This window comes from Salmo salar, chromosome 04, assembly GCF_965601325.2.
Source record: "Salmo salar chromosome 04, fSalSal1, whole genome shotgun sequence".
NCBI classification, from domain to species: domain Eukaryota; kingdom Metazoa; phylum Chordata; class Actinopteri; order Salmoniformes; family Salmonidae; genus Salmo; species Salmo salar.
Genome location: NC_138294.1, coordinates 37606036 through 37619588, shown reverse-complemented (window position 1 = coordinate 37619588; position 13553 = coordinate 37606036). Strand labels below are relative to the sequence as shown.

The following is a 13553-nucleotide window of genomic DNA, read 5'->3' as shown; positions in this document are numbered from 1 at the left end:
TATGCATGCATGTATGTATATATATATGCATGCATGTATGTATATATATATGCATGCATGTATGTATATATATATGCATGCATGTATGTATATATGCATGTATGTATGTATATATGCATGCATGTATGTATATATATATGCATGCATGTATGTATATATATATGCATGCATGTATGTATATATATATGCATGCATGTATGTATATATATATGCATGCATGTATGTATATATATATATGCATGCATGTATGTATATATATATATGCATGCATGTATGTATATATATATATGCATGCATGTATGTATATATATATATGCATGCATGTATGTATATATATATGCATGCATGTATGTATATATATATATGCATGCATGTATGTATATATATATATATGCATGCATGTATGTATATATATATATGCATGCATGTATGTATATATATATATGCATGTATATATATATATGCATGTATATATATATATGCATGCATGTATGTATATATATATATGCATGCATGTATGTATATATATATATGCATGCATGTATGTATATATATATATGCATGCATGTATGTATATATATGCATGCATGTATATATATATATGCATGCATGCATGTATATATATATATGCATGCATGCATGTATATATATATATGCATGCATGCATGTATATATATATATATGCATGCATGCATGTATATATATATATATGCATGCATGCATGTATATATATATATGCATGCATGCATGTATATATATATATATGCATGCATGCATGTATATATATATATATGCATGCATGCATGTATATATATATATGCATGCATGCATGTATATATATATATGCATGCATGCATGTATATATATATATATGCATGCATGCATGTATATATATATATATGCATGCATGCATGTATATATATATATATATGCATGCATGCATGTATATATATATATATGCATGCATGCATGTATATATATATATGCATGCATGCATGTATATATATATATATGCATGCATGTATGTGTATATATATATATGCATGCATGTATGTGTATATATATATGCATGCATGTATGTGTATATATATATATGCATGCATGTATGTGTATATATATATATGCATGCATGTATGTATATATATGCATGCATGTATGTATATATATATATGTATGTATATATATATATGTATGTATATATATATATATATGCATGTATGTATATATATATATGCATGTATGTATATATATATATGCATGTATGTATATATATATATGCATGTATGTATATATATATATATGCATGTATGTATATATATATATGCATGTATGTATATATATATATGCATGTATGTATATATATATGCATGTATGTATATATATATATGCATGTATGTATATATATATATGCATGTATGTATATATATATATGCATGTATGTATATATATATATGCATGTATGTATATATATATATGCATGTATGTATATATATATGCATGTATGTATATATATATGCATGTATGTATATATATATGCATGTATGTATGTATATATGCATGTATGTATATATGCATGCATGCATGCATGTATGTATATATGCATGCATGCATGCATGTATGTATATATGCATGCATGCATGCATGTATGTATATATGCATGCATGCATGTATGTATATATGCATGCATGCATGCATATATATATGCATGCATGCATGTATGTATATGTATGTGTGTGTATGTATATATATATATGTGTATGTGTGTATATGTGTGTGTGTATATATATATGTATATATGTGTGTGTATATGTATGTGTATATGTATGTGTATATGCATGCGTATATATATATGCATGTATGTATGTATATATATGCATGTATGTGTATATATGTGTATATATGCATGTATATATATATATATATATATATATTATATATATATATATATATATATATATATATGCATATATATATGCATGTATATATATATATATATATATGCATGTATATATATATATATGCGTGTATATATATGCATGTATATATATATATATGCGTGTATATATGCATGTATATATATATATATGCGTGTATATATATGCATGTATATATATATATATGCGTGTATATATATGCATATATATTATATATATATATATATATATATATATATATATATATATATATATATATATATATATATATATATATATATATATATATATATATATATATATGCATATATATACACGCATATATATATATATACATGCATATATATACACGCATATATATATATATACATGCATATATATACACGCATATATATATATACATGCATATATATATATATATGCATATATATATACACGCATATATATATATATATATATATATATATATATATATATATATATATATATATATATATTATATATATATATATATGCATGTATATATACACATACATGCATATATATATATATACATGCATGCATACATATGTATATGTATATGTGGTATTTTTTAAATCTATGACGGTATTTTATGTTTTTGATTAATAAAAGTTCAACATTTGCTTTGAGTAGTGCATGACCCTAGGGTGGCAACACAGATATTCTAAATTATTTCAATGGGTCTTTCTTAGTTCTGATTTGTTTTATACTTTTCAGTTCAACTTCAACCTAAAACAATTTCCATCAATTTCTGCAGTTCCTGCAGTCATTTGAGATCATTTTCACACTGCCAAGATATGGGCAAAAATACTAGGCCTTATTTTTAACCAAATGTTGCAATTGCGATTTAGATCAAAACACTTGGGTGAACTTCTGGAATCATGGAAATAGAATGTTTATAATTCTATAGTTAGAATATAAATAATAGTGTGCACTTTGAATACAGTGTTTGACATGACAACGAATGAAAATGCCATGGATGAGTTATTGTGACAGGGTAGGAACCAATGTGATGTTCAGTGTTTCCTAGGAGACTCTATAATATTTGGCTACATTAAATCTTTATTCATATAGCCAACATTCGCCTATTCCTTTTTCATTTAGAAGATAGTGTTGCACAAAAACATGCTGATTTAAGCCTCCACCAGTACTGGTATCAGGCTGTATTAGCTTTGCTCTGACTCAGCTAACTAGCGATTAGCATTAGTGGCTAACACAATTTAGCTTAACTTGCTAAGAAAATACAAACTAGCTGTTTGAAACACAAACTAATATCGTAATTATGGAACACTTGTGGATTTATATTAAGATCAAAGTGGAAGCAACATTGTTGCATGTGCTGCATTGACCATGCAGACTGAACGAAAGTGTCTCGTGGTCTTGCAACAACAAATGCGCTCGTTGAGTGAGCGAGAGAGAGTACTCAAGTAGCGGAGTAAACTATAAAAATGTATCACATTTAACAAACCAAACAAAACCCAAACCCGTCCGTGCATAAATACCACTATATAGTACAATACGGTACACCGCCCAGCCCGGTATACCGTGTTTTCCCACAAATTGCATTTTGGTAAATGTTTGAACATGTTTATTTAGCTGCTTCATTACAGCAGTTGCATGTTCAATAATGGGCTATAGACTTTACTGTAAGACAAAGGGTGTGCTATTGTTGCATGTTTTCATTAAGCTCTTAATGAAAAATGTCAGTTACTTGTACAAGCATGCATAGTATTTTCTGTTGGTCACGTAATTTTGTTTGGACATTTTTTTTTTTATACAATATGTGACGGGTGAATGAGGGTCAGTGAGTCGGCAGCAAAATCGGCCGAAATGTGCATACCTAATATCGGGATATTATTTTTCGCGATGTAGCGACAATATCGCGTTCAAAATGTTGAGCTAGTTGGCTGTACCTGCACCAAAGCTCCAGTGTTGTTATTTCGTAGCTTGTTCTCAGTCTTTTTAAATAGGGAGCCAATTTGTTTTCAGCACATATTTCCATGACTGATCAAAACTTGTTTTCTCATGACTCTAATTTCCCTCAGCAGAAGACATGATGAGCGATATGTTTGGAATATCGAAACTAGGGCTGCATGATTCATGAAATTGAGATATTGGTATGTGCAATATCCATATCGCAAGAGGCTGCGATTTTTCTCCTTTATTTGACGATCCGTAAATACAACAACTAGACTCCGGTACCCCCTCCAATGAGACACGCTAGACTGTTAATTCACTCTCTGCTTGGAATGCACATGCAGGCCAATCACAAGCTTCCCCGCTTAGAGCACGCAGTTAGGTGCTGGTGGGTGAGGAGAGAAAGTGCTTTACCAAAGACGGTACAATATGAGGTTTAGAAACTCTGTGGCTTTACCTCCGAGTGTGTGTTGGAAACATGAGTGCTGTTAGTACTAACGACAGTGTGGTATATGGTGCCAAATAAGGGTGCCTCTTCAGTGGTATGGCAGTATTTTGGCTCCAGGCAAACCAATAACAACCAAATGCAAGTTGTGTTAAAAGTACCTCAGATTTGTGGCGATGACAATAGGCAACACAACAAATTGATTCAATCATTTGAAGAATGGTGAAAAAAAATGCCCAACAGCAGCAAAGCCCCTCAGCCACAACCAGCCACCTACGTCAAACAGGCATTGATTGCCGATGTGTTTTCAAGTATAATACCCTACCTAAAACATCCCGCAGACACATCAGAGGCTATCACATAGCCAAATACATGGTCCCTATTTACAGTTGCAAAGACAGCTTCAAGAATATGATAAACAAGCTGGACAGGAGATACAAGATTCCATCTTGCACATATTTCTCCCAAGTCGCCATCCCAACACTGTATAACAAAATTAAGGGAGAAGTTTAAACATGTCGCGTTGAATGACTTGACCAGACTCCAATGTTTTGGACACAGGCTGCACCTTGTAATCGGTAGGCTACGTGTTGCATGTTTTTAAGGCATTTTGATATTCAATTTGAATGATTGAGCCTACTTATGCATATTTACACAATCATAAGGCTATGGCTGCCTAAATAAATAAATAACTTAAGTTATTTAAGAACTCATAATGGTAAAATAGTAAATAGGAACTCTTTATTCATTAATAAGTGCGGTGCTTATACCATACTATATTTTGATAAATCTTGAAGTTCCCACATATGCTGACCACTTGTTGGTTGTATAGCCTACCTGGTTGGCATGAAAATGAACCACGGGAAAAGCATCCTCCATTTGCTATTTAAGTGCGTAGATGACGTATTTTTTTCCCGCTGCCCCTGTTTGGAGACAGCTGCATCAAAACAAATTTCACACATGTATATTATTATTTAGTATATGTAAAGACGAGATTAAATCAAGAATAGTCTGATGGGTGACAATATTAGCCTATATTATCACTTATGGATGATGCCCAGCATAAGAAACAATGACTTTTTTGTGAGACTTTTTCGACTAATAGTCGCACACCTCATGTATCCTAGTCCATATGTTTTGATAAGGTTTGTATCGCAATTTAAGTGGCCAAATAACTTCTTTAAAATGAAGCACATTAATCCGCTTTACATGGGTTGTAGAGCTTAATTAGCATACATAAGCAGCGCGTGAGTTTCACGTTTGGGGAAGATAATTTTCACCGTAAAAATTAACCTTTATAATAAAAGCATTACATGCATAATCGCATTTGGGTCACTTTTGATAATGGTGTTTTCTTGCTAATGGAACATTCACGCTTATAGCTTACTGCCATGTGCGCATTGCTGTGCTTATAATGTGAGGAAATAGCCTAATAGTTTAACAACATTTTAAGCTAAATGTTCTGATCTGTTGTGTGAGCCACATTGTGTAAAAAATGTTTGTTTTTTTATGCTAGTATTTGTATTAATTTGGCATCTATCGCATCCCACAACTGTCCCAGACTATGTGTGGAATATTATTTTTAGCATAGAATAGTTCAACTTTTGTACTATGGGGGATAGTAGATTAACATAGCCAGTTGTTGTTTGCTGATGAAAAGTGAATGTGGACAGTTCTCCCAATATCTTCAATATGCATCTCGGAATTGGTTAAGGTTGCGTCCCCGATGTGTCTGTCTTCATTTGTAGCCTGTGAGAAAGACTCGATCAGGTGATGGAGAGCTATATGAGTGAGTTGCTCCGGCACGTGCAGCGCTCAGGGAAAAGGGCACAACGCAGCACTCCGGGCCAAGGGCACAATTGCCACCTGACGCAAAAGGCATGGATTTTTTTAGGGTGCATTACTGCCACACAGAGGGGATGCCGCCATGCAATTGCTTGTCAAATTGTGAGTGAGAAACTTATAAAGTGTGTACGCCCTGCGCAAACAACAGCAGAGCTCATGCCTTTCAAGCTACTTTTTTCAAATCATCATTAGTTGCATCATGCAGCCTTACAATGTATTAAAAATCAAAACATGTAGAACAACTCAAGTTACATTAACTCTAAATTAAGCATATAGGAGTACCTATTTCTTCGTTAACCGCTCAACACAGAATAGCCGCATGTGCACACTCCCTCAAATCATTTGGAGAAAATATTTATATTTTATTCAGCTTTGTTCAATTGTATTCTTCATACTATAAAATAATGCCACAGAATTCAAAGGAAATCTTACCTGCTAGATGTGTAGCCCACAGCCATTTGGCATAGCCAGATCAGGACCTAACATAAGGGGCGGCAGGTAGCCTAGTGGTTAGAGCGTTAAACCAGTAACAGATGAAATCCCCGAGCTGACAAGGTAAAAATCTGTCGTTCTTAACTGATTTGCCTAGTTAAATAATGTTTTTTTTGTTTTTACTCAGACTATGCTATTCTGTTCTATTCTTCTGAAAAGACTACATATTCTTCATATCATGTTTCTTTAGACCTGTCTAAAATAAATAATGGATTTATTGTGAAGGTTTAGGCTATATTACATGGATTTATTAGACTTTGGAACATTTTAAAAAGGTCTGCATCATTGGCTTGTAGGCTATACGTTGAAGCCAGGAGATGCTAAATGTGTATGTTAATTAACAGTCAATTACCGTGAGACCGACCCGTTATTTGCTTGACAATCACCATCTGATGAAATGATTGCCACATCCCTAAACGGGGCACAATTTGAGCGAGTTCCTTCCTACAAATATCCTGGTATTTGGCTTGCTACCAAACTGTAATTTAAAGAACATGTCACTGAGCTGGTGAAGAAGTTGAAGTTCAAGGTTTGTTTCTTTTACAGAAACCAAGCATGTCTGAATTTTCTTAATAGGAAATACATTGTCAAGGCCATTTATGTCTATTTTAGAAAATGGGGATATTATCTACACTACATATACAAAAGTATGAGGACACCCCTTCAAATGACTGAATTCTGCTATTTCAGCCACACCCTTTCCTGTCAGGTGTATAAAATCGAGCACACAGCCATGCAATCTCCTTAGACAAACATTGGCAGTAGAATGACCTTACTGGGGAGTTCATTGACTTTCAACATGGCACCGTGTCAAATCAGGTTTTATTTGTCTCATGCATCGAATACCACAGGTGTAGACCTTACTGTCATAGGATGCCACCTTTCCAACAAGTCACTTTGTTAAATGTATGCACTTCTAGAGCTGTCCCAGTCAAGTGCAAGTACTGTTATTGCTCTAGGAGCAAGAACAGCTCAGCCTCAAAGTGGTAGGCCACACAAGCTCACAGAACGGGACCGCCGATTTCTGAAGCTCGCAGCACGTATAAAATTGTCTGTCCTAGGCTGCAACACTCAGTACCAAGTTCATAACTGCTTCTGGAAGTAACGGCAGTACAAGAACTGTTTGTTAGGAGCTTCATGAAATGGGTTTCCATGGCCGACCAGCCGCACACAAGCCTAAGATCACAATGCGCAATGCCAAGCGTCGGCTGGAGTGGTGTAAAGCTCACTGCCATTGGACTCTGGAGCAGTGGAAACGCATTCTCTGGAGTGATGAATCACGCTTCCACATCTGGCAGTCCGATGGACGAATCTGGGTTTGGCGGATGCCAGGAGAACGCTACCTGCTCCAATGCATAGTCCCAACTGTGAAGTTTTGTGAAGCAGGAATAATGGTCTGGGGCTGTTTTTGATGGTTTGGGCTAGGCCCCTTAACTCCAGTGAAGGGAAATCTTAATGCTGTGCTTACAACTTTGTGGCAACAGTTTGGGGAAGGCCTTTTCCTGTTTCTGCATAACAATGCCCCCATGCACAAAGCAAGGTCCATACAAACATGGTTTGTTAAGATCGGTGTGAAAGAACTTGACTAGCATGCACAGAGCCCTGACCTCAACCCTATTGAACACCTCACCGACTGCAAGCCAGGCCTAATTTCCCAACATCAGTCCCCGACTTTACTAATGCTCTTGTGGCTGAATGGAAGCAAGTCCCCACAGCAATGTTCCAACATCTAGTGCAACGCCTTCCCAGAAGAGTGGAGGATGTTATAGCAGCAAAGAGGGGACCAACTCCATATTAAGGCCCATGATTTTAGAATGAGATGTGTATCTGGCACAAGCTACATTCCTTGCCAAATGACAACCGTTTAATCACAAATTCTAAATCCAATGGTTGATTTGAAGTAGTAAAATGTGTTCCAACGAGCTGCAGTTTTGGAATCATTTCTTAGTCTATTTTCAGCTTAGGCTACTTTGCGAACTGCTTTTGTCATTCAGATTGGGTCAGCCTAGGCCAGTACATGAACAGTCAAATGCCCATCCCTTTGTGTGTGACCTAAATGTTGTCCAGTAATACTAGCCCTAGCTCCTCTCTAAGAACCCGGTGGTCTATACGGGCCTTGTGTGTCTGTGACTCTCTGGATGGTTTGGAGAGTTAGTCTCCTAGCTAAGTCTACTGTTGTATTACTTACTGTACGGTCTGGCTGTTGTGTATGATGTAGTTAACAGAATGAGAGATGAACAGGAGACAAGTAACTGGCTAAGACCTACCTTGAGATCTGTGGCGCATGCTACGTGAACTTTTGGTGCAAAACTGAAAGTTTGACTGGACAGTGACTGGACTGCATTAGTTATTCACATGTGTTCACTGATACAGTTCCTTCAGAAAGTATTCACACCACTCTTGAATTTTCCAAATTTGTAGTTGTTACAAAGTGGGATGAAAATGGATTTAATTGTAAAAAAAAATGATCAGCGATCTACACAAAATACTCCAATGTAAAAAATATGTTTTAAATATGTCCACAGTTTCGGCCCCCAATTAGGTTCTCTGGCAGGCTATTCCAGAGGCTGTGGGCATAATAACTAAATCATCTCACACTTTCTTTTTTTTGTTACATTTGTTCCCAGGTGTGGATAAAAACACCGGTGGGCTAGCACTGCTAGCATTAGCCTGCTCTGTTTTCACAATGGCTAGCAGCTAACTGCTACTTAACAGGAATCCTGGACACACTTGCAGTTCCAGCCATAAAGTCTCACTGTGTTGCAGAATCCGTACCAATACAAACTTTACCTATGATTAAAAATGCTGTTCATTGACTACAGCTCAGCATTTAACACCATAGTACCCTCCAAATTTGTCATTAAGCTCGAGACCCTGGGTCTCGACCCCGCCCTGTCCAACTGGGTCCTAGACTTTCTGATGGGCCGCCCCCAGGTGGTGAGGGTCGGAAACAACATCTCCACCCCGCTGATCCTCAACACAAGGGTGCGTTCTCAGCCCTCTCCTGTACTCCCTGTTCACCCATGACTGCTTGGCCATGCACGCCTCCAACTCAATCATCAAGTTTGCAGACGACACTACAGTGTTAGGCTTGATTACCAACAATGACGAGACGGCCTACAAGGAGGACGTGAGGGCCCTCGGAGTGTGGTGTCAGGAAAATAACCTCGCACTCAACGTCAAAAAAACAAAGGAGATGATCGTGGACTTCAGGAAACATCAGAGGGAGCACCCCCCTATTCACATCGAGGGGACAGTAGTGGTGGAAAGTTTTAAGTTCCTCTGCGTACACATCACGGACAAACTGAAATGGTCCACCCACACAGACAGCGTGGTGAAGAAGGCATAACAGCGCCTCTTCAACCTCAGGAGGCTGAAGAAATTTGTCTCGTCACCAAAAACACTCAACTTTTACAGATGCACATTCGAGAGCATCCTGTCGGGCTGTATCACCGCCTGATACGGCAACTGCTCCGCCCACAACTGTAAGGCTCTCCAGAGGGTAGTGAGGTCTGCACAACGCATCACCGGGTGCAAACTACCTGCCCTCCAGGACAACTACATCACCCGATGTCACAGGAAGGCCAAAAAGATCATCAAGGACAACAACTACCCGAGACACTGCCTGTTCACCCCGCTATCATCCAGAAGGCGAGGTCAGTACAGGTGCATCAAAGCTGGGACCGAGAGACTGAAAAACAGCTTCTATCTCAAGGCCATCAGACTGTTAAACAGCCATCACTGACATTGAGTGGCTGCTGCCAACATACTGACTCAAATCTCGAGCCACTTTAATAATTAATTATTGGATGTAATAGATGTATCACTAGTCACTTTCAACAATGCCACTTTATATAATGATTACATACCCTACATTACTCATCTCATATGTACAGTTGAAGTCGGAAGTTTACATACACTTTTGTTGGAAAAATGACTCCAACCTTTGTTTACAGACAGATTATTTCACTTATAATTCACTGTATCACAATTCCAGTGTGTCAGAAGTTTACATACACTAAGTTGACTGCCTTTAAACAGCTTGGAAAATTCCAGAAATTGATGTCATGTCATGGTTTAGAAGTGTAATTGACATCATTTGAGTCTATTGGAGTGTGCCTGTGGATGTATTTCAAGGCCTACCTTCAAACTCAGTGCCTCTTTGCTTGACATTATGGGAAAATAAAAATAAATCAGCCAAGACCTTTGTTCATCTGTACAAACAATAGTACGCAAGTATAAACCCCATGGGAACACGCAACCGTCATACCGCTCAGGAAGGAGACGCGTTCTGTCTCCTAGAGATGGACGTACTTTGGTGCAAAAAGTGCAAATCAATCCCAGAACAACAGCAAAGGACATTGTGAAGATGCTGGAGGAAACGGGTACAAAAGCATCTATATCCACAGTAAAACGAGTCCTATATCGACATAACCTGAAAGGCTGCTCAGCAAGGAAGAAGCCACTGCAACAAAACCGCCATAAAAAAGCCAGACTACGGTTTGCAACTGCACATGGGGACAAAGATTGTTATTTTTGGAGAAATGTCCTCTGGTCTGATGAAACAAAAATAGAACTGTTTGGCCATAATGACCATCATTATGTTAGGAGGATAAAGGGGGAGGCTTGCAAGCCGAAGAACACCATCCCAACCGTGAAGTATGGGGTGCAGCATCATGATGTGGATATATTGAAGCAACATCTCAAGACATCAGTCAGGAAGTTAAAGCTTGGTTGCAAATGGGTCTTCCAAATGGACAATGACCCCAAGCGTACTTCCAAGGTTGTGACAAAATGGCTTAAGGACAACGAAGTCAAGGTATTGGAGTGGCCATCACAAAGCCCTGACCTCAAGCCTATAGAAAATTTGTGTGCAGAACTGAAAAAGCGTGTGCGAGCAAGTAGACCTACAAACCTGACTCAGTTATACTAGTTCTGTCAGGAGGAATGGGCCAACATTCACCCAAGTTATTGTGGAAGGCTACCCGAAATGTTTGACCGAAGTTAAACAATTTAAAGGCAATGCTACCAAATACTAATTGAGTGTATGTAAACTTATGACCCACTGGGAATGTGATGAAAGATATAAAAGCTGAAATAAATCATTCTCTCTACTATTATTCTGACATTTCACATTCTTAAAATAAAGTGGTGATCCTAACTGACCTAAGACTGGGAATTTTTACTCCGATTAAATGTCAGGAATTGTGAAAAACTGAGTTGAAATGTATTTGGCTAAGGTGTATGTAAACTTCCGACTTCAACTGTAAACTCAGCAAAAAAAGAAACGTGTTTTTTCAGTAAACTTAACGTGTAAATATTTGTATCAACATAAGATTCAACAACTGAGACATAAACTGAACAAGTTCCACAGACATGTGACTAACAGAAATGGAATAATGGGTACCTGAACAAAGAGGGGGTCAAAAGTAACAGTCAGTATCTGGTGTGGCCACCAGCTGTATTAAGTACTGCAGTGCATCTCCTCCTCATGGACTGCACCAGATTTGCCAGTTCTTGCTGCGAGATGTTACCCCACTCTTCCACCAAGGCACCTGCAAGTTCCTGGACTTTTCTGGGGGGAATGGCCCTAGACCTCACCCTCCGATCCAACAGGTCCCAGACGTGCTCAATGGGATTGAGACCCGTGCTCTTCGCTGGCCATGGCAGAACATTGACATTCCTGTCTTGCACGAAATCAGGCACAGAACGAACATTGCTGCTGGTGGCATTGTCATGCTGGAGGGTCATGTCAGGATGAGCCTGCAGGAAGGGTACCACATGAGGGAGGAGGATGTCTTCCCTGTAACGCACTGTGTTGAGATTGCCTGCAATGACAACAAGCTCAGTCCGATGATGCTGTTACACACTGCCCCAGACCATGACGGACCCTCCACCTCCAATTCAATCCTGCTTCAGAGTACAGGCCTCGTTGTAACGCTCATTCCTTCAACAATAAACGTGAATCCGACCATCACCCCTGGTGAGACAAAACCGCGAATCGTTCAGTGAAGAGCACTTTTTGCCAGTCCGGTCTGGTCCAGCGGCGGTGGGTTTGTGCCCATAGGTGACGTTGTTGCCGGTGATGTCTGGTGAGGACCTGCCTTACAACAGGCCTACACGCCCTCAGTCCAGCCTCTCTCAGCCTATTGCGGACAGTCTGAACACTGATGGAGGGGTTGTGCGTTCCTGGTGTAACTCAGGCAGTTGTTGTTGACATCCTGTACCTGTCCCGCAGGTGTGATGTTCGGATGTACCGATCCTGTGCAGGTTTTTGTTTCACGTGGTCTGCCACTGCGAGGACGATCAGCTGTCCATCCTATCTCCCTGTAGCGCTGTCTTAGGTGTCTCACAGTACGGACATTTCTTGCAATTTATTGACCTATCCACATCTGCAGTTCTCATGCCTCCTTGCGGCATCCCTAAAGCACGTTCATGCAGATGAGCAGGGACCCTGGGCATCTTTCTTTTGGTGTTTTTCAGAGTCAGTAGAAAGGCCTCTTTAGTGTCCTAAGTTTTCAGAACTGTGACCTTAATTGCCTATCGTCTGTAAGCTGTTAGTGTCTTAACGACCGTTCCACAGGTGCATGTTCATTCATTGTTTATGGTTCATTGAACAAGCATGGGAAACCGTGTTTAAACCCTTGACAATGAAGTACTGTGAAGTTATTTGGATTTTTAGGAATTATCTTTGAAAGACAGGGTCTTGAAAAAGGGACGTTTCTTTTTTTGCCGAGTTTATATAGCACTATTAGCCTAAACCTTTTCCACACCTGTCAGTCCAGACTAAGAGGAGCAGTGAGCCTTGCCATTAGGCAGAATGGCAGATATCAGTCATTGTTTGTGTACCGTGTTCATTTCTTATCTGTAATTGTTTTTCCGTCAACAACAGTACATTT

The 13553-nt window shown here is 38.2% G+C and overlaps 1 protein-coding gene across 7 annotated transcripts in view; it reads left to right on the top strand.

Annotated features, from left to right (window-relative positions):
• The window catches only part of lis1b (Lissencephaly-1 homolog B), a 52567-nt gene that overhangs the window by 4827 nt on the left and 34187 nt on the right, over positions 1-13553 (top strand). Inside the window, exon 1 of one of the 7 annotated variants that reach the window (XM_082973753.1) lies at positions 5640-10310. The gene's annotated coding sequence lies outside the window, so the exon portion shown is untranslated. 7 annotated transcript variants of the gene reach the window in all.